Raw genomic sequence first — 17,352 nt, forward strand, 5'->3', positions numbered from 1 at the left:
AACATTCATATATAATTTCGTATATAATACATTATATAATGTTAATAACAATTATAAAAATTTTTTGAATACGTTAATTTGTGCATGTATTTTATTATGCATATATATAAACTGTTATATGTATATAAAAATTAATGTTCTAAAATGGTGATGGATGTCCAATACCTGCAAATAGTTTCTTAAAAGAAACTAAAAATTAATGTTAATATCCCCAGTACCTAGAAATAATTTTTCAAGAAAGGCAAATTATATTAATTAAAAAATATATTTGTTCGTAATTATTTTTATCAAAAAGTTAATAAAAACTAATTACAATATGAAATTACTTGAAAAATAGGAATTTATACACAACGCTATATCCATATTTAATCTAGTATTAAATCTTTCTGGCATTAGACAATAATAATACCAATCCTAATAATGACAGAACATTTTTAACGAAGAAATGAAAAGATGCATTTCTCCCACAGCTAAATATATATTATTTAAATTAATTCGACTTTAAAGAAGCGTATGGTGTTCGTCGTTGAATTACTACCGAAATCATTGCTGTCGGAAATTGCCAGGAAAACCTGGGATTAGTTCCGATCTTACAATAAATATCCCTAATTTTTAACAGGGCACCGAACTAGACGTCGCGAATGGATCTCACAAGAACCGATGAGAAATAATTCTCCATGATGAAAATCGTTTCAACTCCTCGGCGATACGAGCCACGCAACTTTCATTAACGTTTATTTTAAAGGAACAACGATAATTCTTTTATTAAATCTCGTCTAAGAACGCGAAAAGAACGCGGGAAAAACACCGTGTTTTCGCAACTGTAATTTATTTCTGAATATTTTCCGATACGAAATTGATAAATATAAATATAACTGAAAAAACAAATTATTAAATTCATAATAATTAACTCGCGATTCTATAATATCGAAGGTAATCGTTAAGTTTTTTGAAGCTAATATTTAATCATTGACTTATCATATCGAATCTTCACACTTTTATTCGATATTTCTTTATATTTAATTAGCAATATTAAAGAATATTATCTGACGAGAGGGACAGCGATAAAATTCTTTTGTTAAAACGATAATCTTGTATAAGAACGCGAAAAGAACATGATATTTTCGCAATCATAATTTATTAATTTAATTTACGAAGACGAATATTCGGTTTCGCGCGATATGGAATTCATAGATAAATCTAACGGAAAGCATATCTTTAAATTTATAATAATTGACTCGCGATTCTATAACGAAGGCGTTCGTCAAATTTTGTAAAGCTTATATTCGATCATTAATTTATTTTACGAATACGAGTATTCAGATTCCGCGCGATATGGAATTCATAAATAGATAATTCTAACGGAAAGTATATCTTTAAATTTATAATAATTGACTCGCGATTCTATAACGAAAGCGTTCATCAAATTTTGTAAAGCTTATATTCGATCATTAATTTATTTTACGAATACGAGTATTCAAATTCCGCGCGATATGGAATTCATAAATAGATAAATCTAACGGAAAGCATATCTTTAAATTTATAATAATTGACTCGCGATTCTATAACGACAGCGTTCATCAAATTTTGTAAAGCTTATATTCGATCATTAATTTAGCGAATTTTTACATTTTGTATAAAAATTAATTTATCGAATTTTTACATTTTATATAAAAATTTTCCGAATTTATTAATGACTCTGATATGAAAATACAAACAGTTACTCTTTTATGAATATTTCAAAAATATATAATATAGAAACACATATGTTAATTTAACGAATTAATATTATATAATCATTACGTATACTTTCGGTAACTTTTCGTGTAATTTACATAAGAATGTATATTGAATGTATCACGTAATTTACAATCGTAAATACAATTTCATGTAATATAATTATAGTTATAATTGTATTTTATACACAACTATGTCAATAATTAAAAATATCAATATTAGATTATAATTAATATACAATTATAACTATTTACAATTTACAAAACACAATTTACTACTTACAAATTACAATTTACAAAATAGAATTTATGATGTTATCAATATCAAATAAATGGATTTGATTTATTCAAATGTTTAATAACACAAATAATTTGATATTGACAGCATTAACATTTGGACTTAATATTATATATCATACATATGTGTAAATTATATATTTAACTTTTAATTTTTAAAATAAAATATAACATGTTAAAATGTATCTTGAACATGTAAAATTATGCAATTTGTTTAATCTTCTTGAAAATAATTTTGATAATTTAAATTTCATTTTTAAAACATTTTTAAAAATAAATTTAATTTAACTTTTAAAAATAATTTTAATTTATTACAAAAAATTAGACAAAAATATTTAAAATATACGTATACTATTTATTACTATTTATTACGTATAAAATTTATTAAAAATTTCTACATAGTCCAAACAAGATTGATTAGCGATGATGAATTACGCGATATTTATTATCATTAATCGACATACATAGAATTTAAGAATAGAAATTAATTTTATATAAATAACGTTTAAACGTAAATAATCGTGATGAAATGTGTCATTAATGAAATTACTGGTTGTTTTTTCGATTGTAGAAGAAAGTATTTGCATTACTGGCGCATTTTATGTACATTATTAATATTCAAAACGCCAAAAAAGATAGATCTAGCTTCGATGTGTCAAAATACATTAAAATACAAAATCAATAATGATTTAAAATTCGCGAGAAAACAGATAAATACGATAACGAATAAATAAATCGATAATATTAGGAATATTCAATTACGATAGGCATAATTTTTGTAATATGATAATCGAAACCGCCAACGGACAGCGCGCGACATAATTATTATCAAACAAATGCGAAGATATTTCGAAACATTTGAGATCTATAATATTTGCGGATGTAGAATTTATTGTCTGATATATTTGCGAATTTTTAGAAAATATATCGCGATTTACAATTCGCGAGAAGACGCGACAAATAAATAAATCGACAATATTCGGAATATTTGATTGCGGTATGTATAATTGTTATAATATAATCGGAGCCCTAATAGACACGCGCGATATAATTACTATCACATACGAGTCCGAAGTATTTTAACAGACATTTAAGGTCTGTAATTTTTGCGAATTTATTTGCAATTAATATAAATGTCTATTTTATATAAATGTCGCGATTGAAAAAATATATATTGAAAATACATATTGTATCTCGCGCATGATTAGTTAAATGAAATAAAATGAATCTTAAGACTTTACAATTTCAAATATAATTAACATATAATTAAAAAATAGCGTTGTTCGCTACGTTTAATAGAGAATAACGGAACGAATGATTTTATCAAAGTCCCTCTCTAATAATTTAACTATCTAACAATATCTCTAACTGTCGATGTATTAGTAGAGTTTAATAAAATTTAAATAATGATTTAAACAATCGCGATTAATCATTAATAAAATTATCGTCTTTTTATATAGTAAAGAAAAATATTTGCACTATTAACGCAGACTATAAAAGACAATATTCAAACACGTGGAAAGATAGACAAAGCTTCGACGTACAAGTCGACGATTAAATTAAGGTAATATTAAGTTATAAGATAAATCGCGATTTAAAATTTCCGAGAAAACGCTACGGCTAAATAAATCGATATTATTCGGAATATCCGATTGCGATATGTATATCTTTTATAATATAATAATCAAAGCGCCCTCAATAGACATTATTATCGCGCGCGATATAATTATTATCACATAAATGCGAAGATATTTCGACAGACAATTTGATGTCTGTAATGTTTACGAATATACTCACTGTCCGAGTCATTTGCGAATCTTTATAAGATAAATCACGATTTGAATTCACGAGAAAACACGACGAATAAATAAGTCGATAGTATGCGGAATATTTGATCACGATACGTGTAATTTTTATATTTGATCGCGCGATGTATATACTTAATATGTATATACTTTGGACGGCACTCCCGGTTTCGGTACAAACGAAAATCCCATTTCACTTCCGAGAATCAGCTTCGAGTCAACAGGTCGGGAATGCAACGATACAACGAGCAAGGACTAGGCCCAAACCGGAAAGAAGACGAAACGATTGACGGAAATAGAGGAAAATGAAGTTCACCAGCTCTTTTTCGCGCATAATTATCCTATCTCGTATCGAACCTGGACCCGCTAAGCACGATTTCAGGTGATCCGCACGGATGCTATATCACTAGCGCAGTACACAAGGCTGGTAGACGGTAAAAGAAGAGGATACCCACATTTTTTAAATGCTAACATTCAGCAATTTAGAAAATGGGGAGGCAACCCCTTTTACCGAGCGAAAATCGTGCCTAGGGGAATCCACTCGACTCCTCGACAGGGTTAACACACGCTGGGCGTGTGGCTGTAGACGAGCAAAGAGAAGGGACCCATTAACGACTATTCCGAACAATCGATCGAGTCCTAGACAATTCGAGCCGAATCACTTGACGAAGTAGAGCGTGACCATCACTAAGCCGATCGAGCGCGAAGCTCGAACCCGCGCGCCCATGTACATTTTGTACTGGACATACGTTCTGCGCGGCCGGCATCACCAAGTGCCGCGATGCACAAGGCGCGAGTGTACATTGCGTAGCAACGTGTGCAAACTCGGTGAAACATCCCAGTTAGTTGGCATCGGAAGTAGAAACTCGTGACAATAAATGAAATTGAAATTTTATATGAAAAAGTCCAAAAATTCCGCGAAAACGCGACGACGCGAGAATACTACAACGCGAAAACGCGGTAACGAAATGCCGTCCGCGACACGTTGACGGCACCGACGACGGAAAGTCGACGACGCAATGTGCGTTCAACACATTAAATGAAGAGCCATTGTGGGATCTTACAATAAAAATCCCCAATTTTTAACAGGGCACCGAACTAGACGTCGCGAATGGATCTCACAAGAACCGATGAGAAATAATTCTCCGTGATGAAAATCGTTTCGACTTCTCGGCGGTACGAGCCACGCAACTTTCATTAACGTTTATTTAACGAAAGGAACAACGACAATCTCGTCTAAGAACGCGAAAAGAACGCGAAAAGAACGCGGGAAAAACACCGTGTTTTCGCAATCGTAATTTATTAATTTATTTATAAATATTTTCCAATACGAAATTCGTAAATACAAATATAACTGAAGAAACAAATTATTAAATTCATAATAATTAACTCGCGATTCTTTAATAGCGAAGGTGATCACGATAAATTTTGTGACGCTAATATTTAATCGGTAACTTATCACATCGAATCTTCACATTCTTATTCGATATTTCTTTATATTTAATTAGCAATATTTAGGAATATTATCTAACGAGAGGGACAGCGATAAAATTCTTTTGTTAAAACAATAATTTTGTATAAGAACGCGAAAGCAATGCGAAAACAATGCGAAAAGAACGCGGAAAAAGCACGGTATTTTCACAATCATAATTTATTCATTTATTTTACGAATACGAGTATTCAGTTCCGCGCGATATGGAATTTATAAATAAATACATCTAACGGAAAGCATATCATTAAATTTATAATAATTGACTCGCGATTCTAAAACGAAGGCGTTCGTCAAATTTTGTAAAGCTTATGTGTATATTCGATCATTAATTTAGCATCGAATTTTTACATTAATATTATATAATCGTTATACGTATACTTTTGGTAATTTTTCGTGTAATTTACATAAGAATGTATTCACGTAATTTACACTCGTAAATACAATTTCATGTAATATAATTATAGTTATAATTGTATTTTATGCAAAACTATGTCAATAATTAAAAATATCAATATTAGATTATAATTAATATACAATTATAACTATTTACAATTTACAAAATACAATTTATGATGTTATCAATATCAAATATCAAATATACTCGATTTATTCAAATGTTTAATAACATAAATAATTTGATATTAATAGCATTAATATTTGGACTTAATATTATAGCTATATATTAATTTACACATATATATAATATATTTTTAATTTTTAAAATATATCTTGAACATTTATAATTATACAATTTGTTTAATCTTCTTGAAAATAATTTTGATAATTTAAATTTCATTTTTAAAACCTTTTTAAAACTAAATTCAATTTAATTTTTTAAAAATAATTATAATTTATTACAAAGAATTACACGAAACTATCCAAAATATATGAATAATATAAAATTTATTAAAAATTTTTACATAGTCCAAACAAGACTGATTAGCAATGATGAATTACGCAATATTTATTATTAATAATTGACATACAATAATAGAATTTAAGAATAGAAATTAGTTTTATATAAATAACGTTTAAACGTAAATAATCGTGATCAAAAGAGTCATTAATAAAATTATTGATCGTTTTTTTGATTGTAGAGAAAAGTATTTGCATTACTGGCGCATTTTATGTAGGTTATCAATATTCAAAACGCGAAAAGATAGAGCAAGCGTCGATTATAAATCAATGATTTAAATACAAGATAAATGACGATTTAAAATTCGCGAGAAAAAATAACGATTAAATAAATCGATAATATTAGGAATATTCGATTACGATACGTATAATTTTTGTATAATATGAAAATTGAAACCGTCGATAGACAGCGCGCGACGTAATTATTATCAAACAAATACGAAGATATTTCGAGATATTTGAGACCTATAATATTTGCGAATATAGAATTTATTGTCTGATTTATTTGCGAATTTTTAGAAGATAAATCACGATTTACAATTCGCGAGAAGACGCGACAAATAAATAAATCGACAATATTCGGAATATTTGATTGCGATATGTATAATTTTTATAATATAATCGGAGCCCCTAATAGACACGCACGATATAATTACTATCACAAACAGGTGCGAAGATATTTCGACATATATTTAAAGTCCGTAATATTTGCAAATTTATTTGCGATTTATTTACGATTAATACACTATTTTATATAAATGTCGCGATTGAGAAAATGTATATTGAAAATACATATTACATCTTGCGCATGATTAATTAAATGAAATAAAATAAATCTTAAAAAATCGCGTTATCGCCACGTTTAATAAAGAATAACGGAACGAATGATTTTATCAAGGTCCCTCTAATACTCTAACTACATATTGAACTATATCTCTAACTATCGATGTAATAGTAGAGTTTAATAAAATTTAAAAGATGTAAACAAATCGCGATTAAAACTGTCATTAATAAAATTATCAATCGTCTTTTAAATAGTAGAAAAAAAATATTTGTACTACCAGCGCAGACTATTAACGACAATATTCAAAGATGTGAAAACATAAACAAAGCTTCGATGTAAGTCAGCGATTAAGTTAGATAAATCGCGATTTAAAATTCGCGGGAAAACGCGATGAATAAATAAATTGATAATACACGGAATATTCGATACGTATAATTTTTATAATATAATAATCGCGAACTTCTCAATAGATACGCGCGCAATATAATTATGCTGTCACATATAAGTGCGAAGATATATTTCGACAGACATTCGAGGTCTGTAATATTTGCGAATATAAAATTCACTATCCGATTTATTTGCGAATATAAAATTCACTTTCCGATTTATTTGCGATTAATATGCAATTTTATATAAACGCCGCGATTGAAAATAAGATACATATCTCGCGCATGACTAGCTAAATAAGATAAAATGGAAAATTTTTATAACATGATCATCGAAATCATCAATAGACGCGCGCGCGACATAATTATTATCACACAATTTGTAAATAATCGCGATTAAAACAGTCATTAATAAAATTATCGATAGTTTTTTAAATAGAAAAAAATATTTGCACTACTAGTGCATTTTGCGCGGACTATTAGAAACAATATTCAAGAAGACATGAAAAGATAGACAAAGCTTCAATGTATAAGTTAACGATTAAATTATAAGATAATATTAAAATGTAAGACACATCGCGATTTAAAATTCCCGAGAAAACGCGACAAATAAATAAATCGATAATATTCGGAATAACCGATTCCGCGATATCTATAATTTTTATAATATAATAATCGAAGCGCCCTCAATAGACATTATTATTGCGATCGATATAATTATTATCGCACAAATGCGAAGTTATTTCGACAGACAAATTGATGTCTATAATGTTTGCGAATATATAATTCATCGACAGATTTACGTGCGAATTTTTATAAGATTTAAAATTCGCGATAAAACACAACGAATAAATAAATCTATAATATTCAAAATAATCGATTGCGCATAATTTTTATAACATAATTCGACGCCATCTGATACGCGGATAACATACCGGTAATATCCGATAAAAAGAGGAGCGATCTTAAAAATGGAGAACGATTAACATCTTGTTTTTACATCAGATTTTGCAAGATCAATCTGCGAAGAAAAGTTAAGTGACCCATTGAACGCCGGGAACTTCACTGTAGGAGGGAACGAATCCCGGATCTTCCGGACTATTCCCAATAGCAATGATTTCAGTAATAAATCAACGACAATTATCCCTCGTCATTATCTTCAATTCAAGAAATTGATATTCACGTCAGAAAACATGTTCTTACATTATTAAGAAATATATTTCCTTATTGAAAAATAAATGGATATAACGATTTTTATAGAAATATGATTACGAACGATTATATTTATAAATAATGAAATACATGCATCACTCGAGTTTGTGTTAAATATGCGAATACATATAATTTTGGGGTTTACCATTTGCGCGCGCGAGACGAATCGAACCCGATAACAGCAAGATTTAAAAAATTTCAATTCGAATAGTGTGCAAATTAAAATAAATCAAATAATTTTAAATATATAATTAATTCTAGATTAATTCTCTAGATTTTTATTTTTATAATGTTTAAATTAATAATTTTTTTTAAATCAATATCTTACTGATATAGGGGTACCCATTCGATTTGTCTCTGAAATTTTTAAGTATTTGCACATTTTATCTAACATTCAAATATAATTTCGCGTATATATAATATATAATATTAATAAAAATTATAAAAATATTTTGGATACGTGAATTTGTGCATGTATTTTATTATACATATATGTAAAATGGTATATATCTAAAAACTAATATTCTAAAATGGCGATGGATGTCCAATACCTGCAAATAGTTTCTTAAAAGAAACTAAAAACTAATATTAATATCCCCAGTACCTAGAAATAATTTTTTAAATGAGATAATTAATTAATAATTAAGAAAATATATTCGTTCGTAATCAATTTTATCAAAAAGTTAATAAAAACTAATTACAATATGAAATTACTTGAAAAATAGGAATTTATACACAACGCTATATCCATATTTAATCTACTATTAAATCTTTCTGGCATCGGAAAATAATAATACCTATCCTAATAATGACAGAACATTTTTAACGAAGAAAAGAATAGATGCATTTCTCTCACATCTAAATATATATTATTTAAATTAATTCGACATTAAAGAAGCGTATAGCGTTCGTCGTTGAATGACTACCAAAATCATTGCTGTCGGAAATTGCCAGGAAAACCTGGGATTAGTTCCATTTATACAATAAAAATCTCCAATTTTTAACAGGGCACCGAACTAGACGTCGCGAATGGATCTTACAAGAACCAATGAGAAATAATTCTCCATGATGAAAATCGTTTCGACTCCTCGGCGGTACGAGCTACGCAACTTTCATTAACGTTTATCTAACGAAAGAAACAACGAAATAACTTTTTTATTAAAACAACAATCTCGTCTAAGAACGCGAAAAGAACGCGGGAAAGACACGGTGTTTTCGCAACCGTAATTTATTAATTTATTTATGAATACTTTCCGATATGAAATTCGTAAATACACACATATAACCGAAAAAACAAATGATTAAATTCATAATAATTAACTCACGATTCTATAATATCGAAGGTGATCGTTTAATTTTATGAAGCTAATATTTAATCGTTGACTTATCACATCGAATCTTCATATTCTTATTTCATATTTCTGTATATTTAATTAACACAATATTCAGGAATGTTATTTCACGAGACGGACAACGATAAGATCCTTTATTAAAATAGCAATTTCGTCTAAGAGTAGGGAAAGAATGCGGAAATAAATATGATATGTTTCCGTAATTTATTAATTTTACGAATATTTATTTCGGATACGAAATTCGTAAATACATAAATCGAATTGAAAGTAAGTCATTAAATCCGTATAATAATTGACTCGCAATTTCATAACATCGAAGGCGGTCGTTAAATTTTGTGAAGCTAATACTTAATCGCTAACTTAATATCGACTCTTTATACTTTTATTCGATATTTTTTTACTTTTAATTAGCAATATTTAAGAATGTTATTTGAGAGGGACGGTAATAAGATCCTTTATTAAAACGACAATCTCGTCTAAGAACGCGAAAAGAACGCGGAAAGAGCGGTATTTTCACAATTATAATTTATTTCATGAATATTCAGTTCCGCGCGATATGAAATTCATAAATAGATTCCGAATTTATTAATGACTCTTTGATATGAAAATACAAACAATTACTCTTTTATGAATATTTCAAAAATATATATTATAGAATCAAATATGTTAATTTAATGAATTACTATTATATAATCATTATACGTATACTTTGGATAATTTTTCGTGTAATTTACATAAGAATGTATTTACGCAATTTACAATCTTCTTAAACATTAATAATTTTGCAATTTCTTTTAGTATTCCTGAAAATAATTTTAATAATTTAAATTAATAATTTAAATATTTTCATTTTTTAGCATTTTTAAAAATAAATTCAATTTAATTTTTTAAACTGAAATAAAGCCAAATTACAAATTTTTCTATATTATATTAGACTGCTAACACGGCCATATCTCATATGATAAAATGTAAAACAAAGGCAACCATTTATAACTGGACAGAATTTATACCGGGTATCACAGAATTTAACATAACATAACTATCGCTCTCGAAAGATGCAATTGTAATTTATATGAGTATCGATTGTATATTTATTTTAATAATTGCTGGTTATTGCTTATATTTATTTAAATACTATATTTTAATATTTTGTAACTACTTATGTTCATTTTAATCACTATCTCGTAGAAGTTTATATTTATTTTATAATACCGGCGAAAATTGACAGTACGACATAATATGTATATTAATCTAATCTATATATGTATATCCTGCCCAAATGTAAATGGTTATCCTGGCTTCAGCTGTTAGCAGTCTGGTATAATATATAAAATTCTTATAATATAAAAGCCTCTGTGCAGATTATCAATAAAAATTGATTGATATTATAATAATATATGTAATTAATAAATTTTTATAGTAATGCATAATTTAATAAAATATAAAATTAATATGTGTATAACATTTATCATATTACATTTATCACATTACAAGTTATTTCATTAATTAATCATTTGGCTTTACATTAAGTTTAAAAACAATATCTACAACAAATGTTGTAATGGATGAGCTAATAAGAAATTAGAGTAAGATAAGTGAATAAGATAAATGCGCGTTATAAGCGAATAAATTAGCATTAGATGTAATTGATACAATTTTTAGTGTTCTTTATTTTTAATAAATTAGGTAAAACCTACAACAATAATCTTTTCTCTATCTTTTTTCTTTATAATTGAAATACTGCAATATATTTTCGCAATGGATGCAATATATTTCGAACGAATTTATTAAAAGTTATTTAATTTAATCTACTCTAGCTCATCCATTTTAAGGCAACGGATTTATCTACAATCTGTATGAATCCGTTATTTTAAAATTAAATAAAAGTTTTTATCACTTACCGGAGCATTGATGTGCTACAGCGGAGTTGTCATTATCGAAGCTACGTTGTCTGTAACATACAAATATAAAATTCATTTATAACAAAGCTCAAAATACAATCAATATTTAAAAAAATTATTATTGTGCGGAATTTCATATCCGGTGTGTAAAATAATAAGCAGATATAAACACGTGGGAAGATTTTATAAATTTTAAAATTACTTTTTAAATGGAAATTTTTATATATGATTTTTATAAAAATCTTTCTCTCTGATTTTCTCTTTAATTCCTTTAAATTATAAGAACGAATTATTGTGCGTACGATTTATAACAATTGATATACAAATAATAAATATTCACCATCAGGTTGCTTCGCCGATGCAAGATGCCTCTCCCAGGCCTCCTCCTCCTCTCACAATAGTTTGTTGGTCTGTAACATACAAAGAAGATTCAAATTGTAGTCACGATCAAAAAATTATTATTATATGCATTTAATTTTATATCCGACGCACATAAATAATAAACAGATAAACAATTTTATAAATTTTGAAAAAGATTCTACTAATAAGTAATAATTTAATAATTATTATATGCATTTAATTTTATATCCGACGCACATAAATAATAAACAGATAAACAATTTTATAAATTTTGAAAAAAATTCTACTAATAAGTAATAATTTAATAATTCTATCAAAAGCTATTCGAACGTAGAAACTTTTAAATTACAGTTTTTATGTAAAAATTTCTCTCTTTTTCTCTTGTTTAAGACATGTATATAAAAAATCAAATTACACGATTAATTACTTAATTTAAATCGCGCGTACGCAATTAATAAATAATTATATATAAGCGATAATTTATTTACCATAGAGTTGCTTCACAGGTGCCTGATGCCTCTCCCAGGCCTCCTCCTCCTCTCATGTTGTTGACGCGCGATACTTTCAACGGCACTCCCGCACTCACGAGCGATATTTTTATATCGCTATTTTCGCTATTTTACGCGCGATACTTAACGATTTCCGCACTATTTCGATGCGATTAAAAATTTTATATTTGATCGCGCGATGTATATACTTAATATGTATACCTATACATTAGACGGCACTCCCGGTTTCAGTACGAGCGAAAATCCCATTTCACTTACGAGAATCAACTTCGAGTCAACCGGTCGGGATTACAACGATACAACGAGCAAGGACTAAGCCCAAACCGGAAAGAAGACGAAACGATTGATGGAAATAGAGGAAAATGAAGTTCACCAACTCTTTTTCGCGCATAATTATCCTATCTCGTATCGAACCTGGACCCGCTAAGCACGATTTCAGGTGCTCCGCCCGGACATATTATGCCTCCCGCGGTTGCTATATGCTACACCAGGCTAGTAGACGGTAAAAGAAGAGGATACCCACATTTTTTAAATGCTTACATTCAGCAATTTAGAAAATGGGGAGGCAACCCCTTTTACCGAGCGAAAATCGTGCCTAGGGGAATCCACTCGACTCCTCGACAGGGTTAACACACGCAGTGCGTGTGGCTGTAGACGAGCAAAGAGAAGGGACCCATTGACGACCATTCCGAGCAATCGATCGAGTTCTAACTAATTCGGGCCGAATCACTTGACGAAGCACGAAGCAAGAGTGTACGTTGCATAGCAACGTGTGCAAACTCGAAACATCCCAGTTAGTTGGCATCGGAAGTAGAGACTCGTGACAATAAATGAAATTGGGATTTTATATGAAAAGTCCAAAAGTTCCGCGAAAACGCGACGACGCGAGAATACTACAACGCGAAAACGCGGTAACGAAACGCTTGCCGTCCGCGGCACGTTGACGGCACCAACGACGCGAAAGGGTACTTAGCTTCCCATTCAGGCACCTTAAGATTTATCATAAATAGAAACATTTAAGATAAACCTCAAGGCACCATCCAAGTACTAAGCCCTCTCACCGCGACAAGGTGTACCCCATGGGAGGGTTATATTATATATAATTTTATATATAATATAATACATAATTTGAAATTTATTTTGTAATGTAGTAATACATAAATTAATGTAATACATAAATTCAAATTCGCAAATATAAACGATAAATAAAAATATAAAGGATAAGAGAACATCTATTATACAAAGCAATGTTCAAAATAATTGATTTTAAATTTAATTATTGCGCGCAATTAATTTTTACATTTTTACTTTTAAATAGATATATTTTAATATTATAAATTGCGTAATTACAAAATAATTTATATTTCTTAGATATAAACTTTTAAAAATATGATAAATAAAAAAATTTCTATTTTTTTATATGTGAAATATTTAAATAAATATATTAATTTGAAATGTTTTATAAAACATAAAAGTATCTGAAAATATTAATTAATAAAAAATTTTGTAAATGTTTTAATTATTTTAAAATAAAATGGAATATTTTTTATAAGTATATGTATTATATATGTTACAATTTAAAATCACACTATTAAATCAAAGAAATAAAACGAAACGAGAAATATGTATATTTTGAATATATATATTATTGATAAATAATTTATATGTTGTTGCGTCCGCGGTATATATCGAACGCGATATATATCGAACGCGCGACACAATCGGCATACGCTGACGCTCGTGCACTCGTAAATAATAACGCGATTTAAGGTGCACAAGAATTTTAATATATCGCGAGTAACATACAAGAATTCAGAATAATCGTAAAACGGATCACAAATAGACGCGCGTCCGCACAACTTGACAGCTGGGCTTAGACTCTCTGACAGTCGTTGTTTATAACAATATCTTGACAACGCGCGCGAAAACGATCTTCTTCGAAAGAATTCAACGGGTGACGAATACATTCAGCGGGACGAGACGCGGGGACGCAACAATATAATAAATAATGGATGTGATAATTAATTTATATTAATGACTTACATCATATCTTATTGATCCATCCACTTCCAAAACCTCCTTTTTTATTTTGCTTCCTTCGCTCTTTTTTCGTGGCACTTTAATCCTCATTGTACTTACACTTATTCACGAAAAGTTCCTCTTTGCACTTGCAATTGTGTTTAGAGAAAGAATATGATAATATATGAAACGTCTCACATCACTACTTCACTGCTCAAGAGTCACTGAGCGAATGATCGTAAGTCAAGAACATTACCACGGTACTGTTTATATCGCCAGGGTCGACTATGTAAAGAAAGAATTTGATAATATATGAAACGTCACTACTTTATTGCTCAAGGTTACTGTGCGAATGATCGTAAATCAAAAACATTACCGCGGTACTGTTTATATCGCCAAGGACGACTTATACTACGTTATTATTATAATTCGTCGTTGAAATCTTCTATGAGTTATTGCCGATTAAGAAAATTTAAAGCATTGGTTGAAATTTATTTAATTCTAATAGATATCGTTAAGGAAATTATTATAATAAGCATTAATAATCGAAAGAACAAAATTAACAGAAAGATAACAAAATTAATTCTTTTATCCCCTTTTATGGTATCCCCTGTTTCAATTTTTATTCGCAGTAATTAATGATTGCGATGCGATAGAGATTTATCGTTGCGATACAGTTTCATGTCGTTTATTATAAGTTAAATAATAATAATTTTTAATTATTAATAATTATATCAAATCATGTTTCGATATTAATCGTAATCGTGTTTAGAAAAATATTCGACAACAGGCGAAGCAAAATATGTAGTATAATTATAATATAATTTATAAATTAATGATGCTATCAACATCAAATAAATATATATTCGAATTTATTCAAATATTTTCAATAATACGGATAATTTGATGTTGCATGAGAGCATTAGAACGCACACGCTTGGACTTACAATAATATTATATATATGGAAAGAAAGAGAAAGGAAAGTTCGGAGAGTAAGATAATTTTTCGAAAAATGAAGATATTGCAAGATATATTTTCCATTTTTCGAGACTTTTATTCAAGATTTATTCTCTATTGTGAGTGTTATAAATAACTTTTACACATAGTTTTGTTATAATTTTCATAATAACTTGATATACATAATAAATTGTTATATAGAATATATACATAGAATATTTTATTATATTACACGAAAATATCAGAAATGCGTACAATGTAAAATTTATTAGAAATTTTTAGATTGGCGTATATAGCTGTTATTATTTATCGCAATCAAAAGAATCACTAATAAATTTATCGATTATGTCTTTCAATTAAGAAAGAGTACTCGGAATTTTAATGTATTTTGTAAGGTTTTCTAAAAGAAATATTATCGCGAAAAGATAAACTAAGTTTCGATGTTACCCAATGATTAAATGAGAAAAAAAATCGCGATTTAAATTTCACGAATATACATGACAAATAAATAAATTGACAGTAATAGTAATATTTAATTACAATCCGTGTAATTTTTATAATAATCGCAACACAATGTGCGCACACGCAATATAATTATTATCGTTTTATATGATAATAAAAAAGTATCGAGTAATTAATTTTTCTGTTGCATTTAACAGTTAACACTTAGCAATAAAACGATAATTTATGTTATTGTGATTTTTATAAGAATAATTATTTCTTTAACGACTTAAAGATACTTAAAGATTAAGTGTATTTTATTCAATGTTTTATCATTCAACTTTTTAACAATCTAAATACAATTCAAATTATTATTAATTTTAATTCTTGTCACACACTTCTATTTTTAAATCAATATGTCAAAAATCAAATTCAAATATAATCAATTAATATTCTTATAGATCTATTCTTTATAAAACTCAAAATAATTTATTTTGTAAAACTAATTATTACGCGCAATCAATTTTTTTATCTTTTAAGAGAGATTTATCTCTGATATTAATACTTTAAATGTAAAACTAGTAAAAAAATGTTTCTTTATTATAAATTTTTGAAAAATATAATTATATAAAGAGAGTATGTTAATTTTCATATATGAAATATTTAAATAATTATATTATTTTAAAAATATTTTATAAAATATTAAAATAATTATATATAAAAATATTAATTAATAACAAAAATATTATAAATGCTTTATTATAGATACTTTAAATGTGTTAAAATAAAACCTGGAATATTTTATACATGCATTATATTACGTGATTTTTAGAGCGAATTATATATACCATTGAGAAAATGAAAAAATAATAAGCAATATGTCTATTTTCAAATTAATATATATTGTTGCGTCCGCGGAACGATATGTTTCAAACGCGTGCGACACAATTGATCGGCACACGCTCGCACTCGCGCACTCGAAAATAATAATACGGTTCTTTGAAACACAAGAACCACGAAACATAGAATCACAAGAAACATACAAGAACTCAGATAATTCATAAAACGAAACACAGATTTTAACGCGCGACCGCTCAGCTTGACAGCTGGGCTCAGACTCAGCTGACCGTCGTTGATGTTAAACAACCTCTTAACAACGCGCGCGGAGACGATCTTCTTCCATCG

The sequence above is a fragment of the Camponotus vicinus genome, unplaced genomic scaffold (assembly GCF_025532165.1).
Source record: "Camponotus vicinus isolate PSW18456_S1 unplaced genomic scaffold, iyCamVici1.0 SCAF_5, whole genome shotgun sequence".
NCBI lineage: Eukaryota > Metazoa > Arthropoda > Insecta > Hymenoptera > Formicidae > Camponotus > Camponotus vicinus.